Source organism: Biomphalaria glabrata, chromosome 13 (assembly GCF_947242115.1).
Source record: "Biomphalaria glabrata chromosome 13, xgBioGlab47.1, whole genome shotgun sequence".
Lineage (NCBI taxonomy): Eukaryota > Metazoa > Mollusca > Gastropoda > Planorbidae > Biomphalaria > Biomphalaria glabrata.
The window spans coordinates 32,524,945-32,534,607 of record NC_074723.1 but is presented as its reverse complement, the minus strand read 5'-3'; positions in this window follow the sequence as shown (position 1 = coordinate 32,534,607).

Sequence of the window (9,663 nt, the reverse complement as noted above, 5' to 3'; positions counted from 1 at the left end):
ATCTGCCTGTCTGAACAAATGTCTGTCTGGGAAAGATCAGAACAGGTGTAAATTGTTACACCCCTATTAACGATAGCTCGTATTCCAGGACGCTCGGATCAGAGGAGAGGCCGAAGGCCGAGCACACCGGTGAAACTCCAGCATGTTCCTTCTCTTTAAAAACGTCATTAAAAAAAAAACGTCCCCCTTGAGGAATGATATGTGTGTAGAATGACATGTTTGTTTTGTTTGTGCTTTCTTCTACCCCCCGCCTGACCGCCAATACGATTTACTTGGTTCTTAGAGACCCTGAGACACCCCCCCCCCAACGGTGGTTCCTTTTTTTTGCTTCCCTTTTGGCTTAATCATCTCCTCTAATGACCGTTTGCACCCGAGCGCCACGGTGAGGCTAAGAAGCATTGCCCGGGCAAACCAGAGATACAGTTATATAGCCCAGCAAACACAACGATTTTTATTCGCTAATTTTTTTTTTCTAGGTATCTATTCCGATAGTGAAAATCACTTTGAACATTTACAGAATTTGAGAGTTCTCTTTCCACCCCAAAGAAAACTTAGGAAATACCCAGAAAGACTCAAAGATAAAGGCACATCTCTTATTTCATTTGCCAGGACAAAATTGTAATAGACACACTAAAGCAACAAGTGTCTCAAATAATACATTGATTTTATTAGTCTTCTTTACTCCAGCCACTTGTTCTGAATCTGACCTTCTTTTACACACAGTCCTCACTTACACACCTTCTTTGATGTTCACTCAACCATGTACAATGAAGGTCAACTGGTCATTTCATACACAGGCACACACACACACACACAGCACTACTAGCCACGTAAAACACATAGCTTACTATCACAAAAATCGAATAAGTGCTTATTCTTCCCATATCTGATCTATCCTGTAAACCAGTAACCTCTAAAATCACTAAACATAGAAACACCTCAGGACCGAGAAATAAAAAGGTTACTACAACACAGAAAACTCTAAACCAGAACTTACAACTAGAAAAACAAAACCTAATGAAATACTCAGAAAGACACAAAGATGAGAGGCACATTTCTTATTCCATACGCTAGAACAACTACTCCTTCTTCACTAGTGCAATTAGAGAATGGAATGGGTTGCCTGAATCAGCCAGGAAAAAACGACTTAGCAGAGTTTAAGTCATTGATTAATATGCATGAATAGAATGAATAGATTGACACATGAAATGCGTAGGACGTAATTATCTTCATTTTTGAAATAACGTCTGTAATATATAAGATAACCAAAGGCTTGGCAGGGTTAAAGTCTCTAATTAACATTTTCGACAAGATTAAGACATGGATACTCATAGGAGGACGTAATCATCTTCTGCATTGAAGGAACGTCTGTATTATATAAGATAAGATTGTCAGTTTTAAAATCTCAATACAAAACCATTCCCATAATCTCGACCATTTTGCAACCGTACATTTAAAAGGAACTGAAGGTTTATACCATAATTCATTTTTATTTCCGGGTAAATCGCAGCAACAAAATGGCTGACGTCTCAACATCTAATCGTTATATTTAGATTTTGGTTGAAATAAAACTGTACATCTAACCGCACGGTGGCTGGGCAAGGCTTCCAAACCGAGGGTCCCGGGTTCGAATCCTGGTGAAGACTGGGATTTTTAAATTTCGTATCTATGGGTGCCTCTGAGTTTTACCAGCTCTAATGGCTACCTGATATTAGTTGGGGAAAAGTAAAGGCGGTTGATCCCTGTGCTGGCCACTTGACACCCTGGTTAACCGTAGGCCACAGAACCAGATGACCTTTACATCATCTACCCTATAGACCACAAGTATTTTTGTGTATTTTGCAAGCCTTGCTCCTTATCTGGGCAGACCTACGTACTAGCTATATTGATAATCGTTACGGTTGCTTCGAGTTAACAAAACATTGTTCATATCTGCTGCTACTTTTTTTTCCTTCTATTTTTCAAAGTAAACAACAAAAAAATTGGGAAAAGTCTGGACCACGATGATGAGTCATACTTCAAATTTTTATAGGAACATTGTCTATTTCTTGTGGCACAGACTTCTCTTTTCTGATTTGGCACTGACGTTAATACACCTCGACATGTTCCCGCCAGATACCTTTACGTTTGAGCCAACGCCCCCATAAACAAATCCGTGCCAAATGCTCCAACATATTTCAGTTCTGGAGATACGCCTTGTGCCTAGTTAAGAAAGAAAACAAGGGCAGTAACAAACAAATCTTTTGAACTACGACTTTGATTTTTTTAAAACCAAGTAAGGGCGGTAACCCAAAAAAAAATTCGGTATAAAACAATATGCAAACTTTTGACAAAGTGTTTCCATATTCTTCAGTTCTGTGAACGTGTAAATTTCAAGATGGGTGTTTTGCAAGTAGTCTAGGTGTGTTTGTGTGTGTGTGTGTGTTGAGAGTGTGTTGAGTGTGTGTTGAGAGTGGTGGCGCGACATCTGCTTGACTGATCAAAACAAAGCCAAGCTCAATAATCTTAGTCTGCGCGGGACAAAGTGACCTTCTTGCGCCAAGCCAGGTTGCTAGTCCAAAGTTTGGGACAAACAAAAATCTAGGTTTGTGGGCCCAGGAATTGTAGCAAACGAACGCAGAAACTGATTGCGTCACTAACTTTTTTTTTCTATGTTAAAAATCTTTTGTTTCAATCGGCCTTTGATTATTTGTGAAATTTATTTAAAAAAAAACATTTCTACATAGTCTACAGATTTGGTTCATCATTTATAGTAATGATAATAATAATTTTACAGAAAAGGATGGGTAAAGGGGTCCACATAATGACATCCTGGCCACCGTAGGGAAAAAAAACTCCAGTAAACTTTAGCAGTATGTTCAAGTCGCTTCATTATCAGGCTTTGCAAGGACATGCCAATAGCAAGAAAACAAAGAACAAGGTTACAAACAGAAAGCAAGAAGAACAAGGTTATACAACAAGAAAAGCAGAAGTGATCGTATCATTACGCGAGGCCCTGGACGAGTGTCCTATGGAGGGCCGACATGATTCGTACGTGTAGGCTATATATCTCATACCACAACGCTTCTGGGCTTGGCCCCCTCTGATGCTGTACCTGCATGCCTTATTAGTGTTATAAACGAACTTGATGCTTTATGCAGGTACACTGGTCACTAATTTGGTCACTTGATTACGTTAGAGTTGTTCTTGTTCTCATGTTAATTGAAAGCCTTAATAACCAACTTAATGGAACAAAATACTTTCATGGAAAGAAATTAACAAGAAATGCTAACACTGCAGGATTATTACGGTACATCAGAATGTGCAGCAAGGCCCAGAATGTTTGAATCATAGGGTGAACGACGATTTTCATGAAGATAAGTAAGAACATTTACATTAATTTTGAAGGATGTTTGTAGGCATATTTCTCGTAGTCTTGTCATCCACAAGCAACCTTATAGTACTGACATCCCAGTTACAGGGACTACTTCAGAAATGTTTAAAAAAAAAAAAAAGGAACTTCTTGTAGAACGTAACAACATGAGGTTTATTTATAAGTACCAATCCAATAGGCGTGATTTTATTTGATGAACATAATAACTTTTTACTTCACTTGAAAAACTTTCAGACCACAATAGGTTCATGCTTGAATTCACATAAAATTATAGCATAACAGAATCAACAACAGAATTTCCCTATCGTGGGATCTTCCTCAAGGCTCAGGCGCGGTTGTCCTATTCGCCCCCCCCCCCCCCAAAGGTCTCCAAGGGAAACGATAGGAAAGAACTAATAGTAGGTCCTAGGTCCCTAATTGAAAGACTTTTCATCGTGGGAGACCCTGGGGGACAGCAGAAAACAGAAGTAAAGAAAACAAACAAAATACAATAAATCTGGTCACTAAAACACTCAACAATCTTCTTGTGAATTTTTATTTTTATTTTTGCTTAAGTTTTCAAAATTTATTGACACCCCCTTCATCCCCCCCCCCCCAACCCCCTCCTTTTTTTTTTCTAGCTTGAAGAGGACAAACAGTTGACTTACAGTGATCAACAGGAACGACCACTCAATATAGAACCAGGTCTTATAGATTACTTGTGTTGAACAGTCACGACACTGACCTATATACCATACTGTATGAACAACTCTCTATCTTTGTGTATAAAGTTAAAGAAAAAAAACAACATTTTTAACAAAAAATAGATAGGCCTACTTACTGCTAAATCTATCGGTATGACCTAGAAAGCAACGATTGATATATACCTTGAGTATTAAGTATGTTACTGTATAGGTAAGGCTATAAATAAGTAGAAACATAAAAAATTCCTACAATATACCACCATTAATATGGTGAAAAAAAAACTCGCGAGGAAGAGTGCAGTTCATATAACGTAATAGATTAGGTTCTTGATCAACATTGTCAAGTGCAATGTACACGGTTCCTTATACAGGCCTGGATTTACCTATAGTTTGCTTGGGGACCTCAAAAGGAATATATTTAACTAGTCGACCCACGGCGTAACATACGCCTCTATTTTGCAGGGCCGGCCCAGCAGTGGGCCCAGCACTTTCATAGGACCCGCACTAATTTTAGGTGTAAAATATTGCAAATATACAAAAAGTCCTGGAAATCTCCGGAAATTATTAAAATCTTTTGAAAACTCTCAAATCTCCTGAAATATATAGACAAAAATTGTCTTTTTAGGGGTGTCATTCAATATGAAAAACACCAATCCTACGCGCGATAAAAAAAAAAAAACGGCATTATGCAATACCCGTAATTGTGGAATCTGATGAAATACGCTTCTCGTGCCTCAAACTAATGAAGAATTACTTGAGGTCAACGATTTTCGTAGATAGATTGAAACATTTGGTAATTTTTGCTCTTGAGCGTGATCTATGTAAGAAAAAGAATTTTTATGATATACTGTATGGCTTCGCTACACGCAAGGCTCGTAAAGTACATAGTAAAGAATGAACAAAATGCAATAACGAATTTATTTTCTAATACATAATACATACTCTTAATTTTTACTTATTATTTGTATCCCTACCCAAACTTGGCCCCCGCAAAATCCGTTTCGCATAGGGGCCCCACAACGGTTGAGTCCAGCCCTGCTATTTAATGACCCTTGAATACATAGTAGATTACTTGTTCTCGACCAACTCCCCTTTTTCTTTTCACCGCTAAAGTTACGTGGGATAGAAATAAATAAAAGCGTGATCTTTTCATGATTTCTTGGTCACAATGGTTAAGTCCGACCCAGCTATTTAGTGACGGGTAAATACTATTTGTTCTCCCCCCCCCTCTTTTTTTTTTTCGTGCGGTAACTCTAGTCCGTCTTGCAGAAATAAAAGTGATCTTTCCTTTACTTCTTGGTGTCCAGGCTGTTGAGTCATGAAGAGAATTATATATATAATATATATATATATATATATAAAGAGAGAGAGAGAGAGAGAGAGAGAGAGATTACGTTGAAGAAAGAGCAAAGGAAAAATTGGAGCCCTATATCTCCAATATCTTAGTCTAAACCAGGTCCCGCCCTTATGATTCCTTGTTGGCGGCGCCCCTATTGCCTTGCCACTCACCATTCTTTTTCTTCTTCTAGCCAGATTTTTTGCTGCTGATTTGTAAGCTCTTTTGCAGACTGTGCCAAGGAGAAAACAATAGCCACTCACCATCCAAACGTCTTTACGGGAGTTTAATTCAGACGATTTTAATGAATAGAGAACTGACAGCCTTCTTGCACATTGCAAATTGTACATACCAGAAGGCAGTGGCGTAGCTAGAGTAAGTGGGGGGGGGGGGGGGGGGAGAGAATTTGAAAATCCCACCGGGCCCCGACTTGAGAGGGTCCCCCAAATGAGTGTTGTTGTTTTTTTTTTTAATTAAAAGTTATGCAAAATGTTGGGGTTAGGATGGACAATTCCTAGCTACTCACCAACCAGAAGGCCAGTAAAAAAGCTTTAATTGAAGAGGACATTAGGCCTATAGATGTAAAGATAAAAGGGGTCAAAGCCTTAGTTAGAAATTTCTGGTACAGCCTTCATTTTCATATTTTATTTTGGTAACGAAGGATATCTAAATACTATAGTTAGAAACTAAATGCCATGTAAAATTACATTGAAGTTATCATAAGATGATTTTGTTGTTGTCGTTGTTTACTAATATCTTATTAGTCAACAATGAGAATGTGCGTGCACATTGACCGGAAATGGAATATTTTTTTTTTCTCAACAGACGACGTGCCCTTTTGATCATAAACAACATTTCTGGATACCATCTGCACAAAGTTTCTAGGCTTATTGCGTCATCAATTTTGCGTATTTGTATTTTTGCAAGCGTGTTGTTTTTTTTTTACTTTCTGTTTCTTCTGTAATATATTCTTGTTACATTTTATACAGGCTGTAATGTCATGTCATGTTTGATAGCTGCCTGGTCGTGCGGTTTGCGCTCTGGACTGTAGTTCGGTCGTCTCCATAGTCCCGGGTTCATACCCCGCCCGCTGCCATCCCCCGTCGTCCTGCGGGAAATTGGGACTAGGAAGTAAATTGTCTTCAACTTTGAAGGAACACCCGAAACAATTAAAACTTTTGACAAAATTAAAACTTTGATACAAAATAGATAGATAAATATCTTAGTTCATACTGTCAGGGTACTTGGCATTTAATATTATGCTAAAATGTATACCCATAATGGTACCGGTAGACCATAAATGACGATAGTTTATGTTGAAGAGTAATTTATTACGATACTTTTTGTTAAAAGCCCACAGTTGAGTTCACGTGAAATAATCTCTTCCTTAACCTTTGGATTCGAAGGCATTCGCCTTTTAAGTTTTAAATGAAACAAAATCTTACTAATGACTCGCTTTCATAAATCTTCGAAAGCAAGTAGACTAACTTGAGCAAACCTAAATAAGACGGTACATTAAATGGTATTTTGATCAGAGTCAGCTACTAACTGAAAGCCTTGTGGTTAAGGTAAAAGTGTTCGTAAACAATTTCTTTTTGTTAAAAAAAAATAAAAGTAAGGCGTCTATCATTTCTCATGCCATTAACTATTTCTTGAAATATTTCATTATTGTAAGGAGTCTTTCAATCAAGTTTTGCACAGTCATTTTTTTCTATTGTACAGTCCAGCTACTAATTTATAAAGGGCATTAAGACTAGAACCTCATGAGGCACAAAATGTTCATGTATGCCTAGTTTTTTATTCAACACTTTACTAAACACAAAAGAAACATTCGATTTCAGTGCGGGAATTCCCGTTGAAGCCGTGTTAAAAAAAAAACATAAGCCAAATTTAATTGTAAGATGATTATATTGTGAAGAATTGTAACAGTCAAACCAAAGTTTTCCCTGTGTTTCCCATTAGGTAGTTTTGTTTTCCCCATGACTATCAACTTTCTAGGAAAATCATTGGAGCCGTTTCCAAAATACCCGTCCATCAACCCAGTTTTCACCCATGAAGAGTGGCCCAGTTTCCACCCATGAAGAGTTGCCCAGTTTCCACCCATGAAGAGTTGCCCAGTTTCCACCCATGAAGAGCTGCCCAGTTTCCCCCCATGAAGAGTTGCCCATTTTCCTCCCACGAAGAGTTGCCCAGTTTCCTCCATGAAGAGTTGCCCAGTTTCCACCATGAAGAGTTGCCCAGTTTCCACCCACGAAGAGTTGCCCAGTTTCCTCCCACGAAAAGTTGCCCAGTTTCCTCCCATGAAAAGTTGCCCAGTTTCCTCCCACGAAGAGTTGCCCAGTTTCCTCCCACAAAGAGTTGCCCAGTTTCCTCCATGAAGAGTTGCCCAGTTTCCACCCATGAAGAGTTGCCCAATTTCCACCCATGAAGAGTTGCCCAGTTTCCACCCATGAAGAGTTGCCCAGTTTCCACCCATGAAGAGTTGCCCAGTTTCCACCCATGAAGAGTTGCCCAGTTTCCACCCATGAAGAGTTGCCCAGTTTCCACCCATGAAGAGTTGCCCAGTTTCCACCCATGAAGAGTTGCAAGTTAATAATAGGAATTGTAAAGTAGAAAAAAGAACAGAGAGGTAGGTGAGTAAGTAACCCAACCTCTTCTCTATCTACCTTGATCACATTTTTTAAAATGGATTTTTGGTCCTAAGGCTAATGATTAAGTAAAGGACTATAGTTTAAGTGTATACTTTAGCCTTAGTACTCTCTCTCTCTCTCTCTCTCTCTCTCACGTTCTGTGTTTGAGAAAGGGGGGGGGGAAATACCTTCGATTCGACCTTCAGCAGCAGACGAAGAAACAGACTGGTCCCATCTGTTAACTGTTACGAGTAAGTCACTGACGTCAATACAGATACATTTTCATTGAAAAGTTGGGCTGACTTTACTGGTTAAACCTTCAATGAAGTCCAGTGGGGAATCGGCGCCTGCAGAAGCGCCGTTATCCTGTTGATTGTTAGAAAGGCTTAATCCAAAAACCAGGACTGGACATGGGGCTCTTCACCCCTGTCCTGCCTGAGGGCTCCCAGCGGTGACAGCCATAATGACTGGGCATGAGGGGCCGTTCTGGGGCCACACTCGCTATAAGTGGTCGAGAACAGCGCTAACTATGGGAAGCTTGTCTCATATCCCTATACTGTAACCGCCACTGTTCCGTGCAGGAACCGCCACTCCAGTTAATCCGGTCACTGATGACGGCCCCCTTTGTGGAATGGCGTGGCGGACTTTTTGGACTGGGGTGCGGGCTGTTTGTTTCATCCTTACCCCGAGTGAGATAAAAAAAAAAAAAAAAAAAGCTCACCCAGGGAATACCGCAAGGGCCTGGTTCGCTACTCGTTCTTAGCCAAGCTAGTTCCACGGAGGTGCCACGCTGAGACGCCGGGTATCTGGAATCCTCCGACTGGTTAAACCTGCCTCTACACAGCATAGATCTAAAATGGTTAAACCTTTCTCTAAGCTGTTTACAATCAAAAGTTAAACAAATGTACTTTGCAATATATAATAATAATAAGGCTTGTCTTCGGGTCCGAAGATTAGTGAAAGATGCAATATTTCCCGTGGCTGCGCAGCCCCAGCTGTGACCTATATATTTTGCCACATTCAGAGAAAGCATAACCATTGTCCGCAGGTGGTCGATTTAGATTTTCTTTTCGCCGTATGCGTCTGTCCTCGGCAGCGGATTTTCTTTTGGTCTCAAATGTGTATCCCGCGGCCTTTGTGAGTGACCTCCAGCTGTCTCGTTCTGAGCCGCATGCAACCAGGTGCTCTCTTCTATGTCAGCCAAAGCAAGTTGGTCTTTGAGCGTTTCCGTGGGGCGCCTGTGTTACGTCGACCACCTTTTAGCTCACCAAAAAAGACTGTCTTTGGCATACGCTCGTCTCCCTTCGGGATACGTGCCCTGCCCAGCGTAACTGTCAGACCATAAGAAGTCCCTCTATACTGTCTATACCGGCGTTCGCAAGGACATCGTTGTTTGTAGTGCGGTCTTGCCACCGTATGTCCATGATGGAACGCAAGCATCTTTGATGAAAGCGTTCAAGTAGTTTTAGTTGCTTTCTGTAGAGTGTCCATGTCTCAGATCCATATAGAGGGGTTGAGAAGAACCACCGCCTGGTAGACACTGATTTTTTTAATTTTTTTTTTCAATATATAAATCTTATATTACAGACGTTACTTCAAAAAAGAAGATAATTATGTCCTACGTATTTCATGTGTCAATCC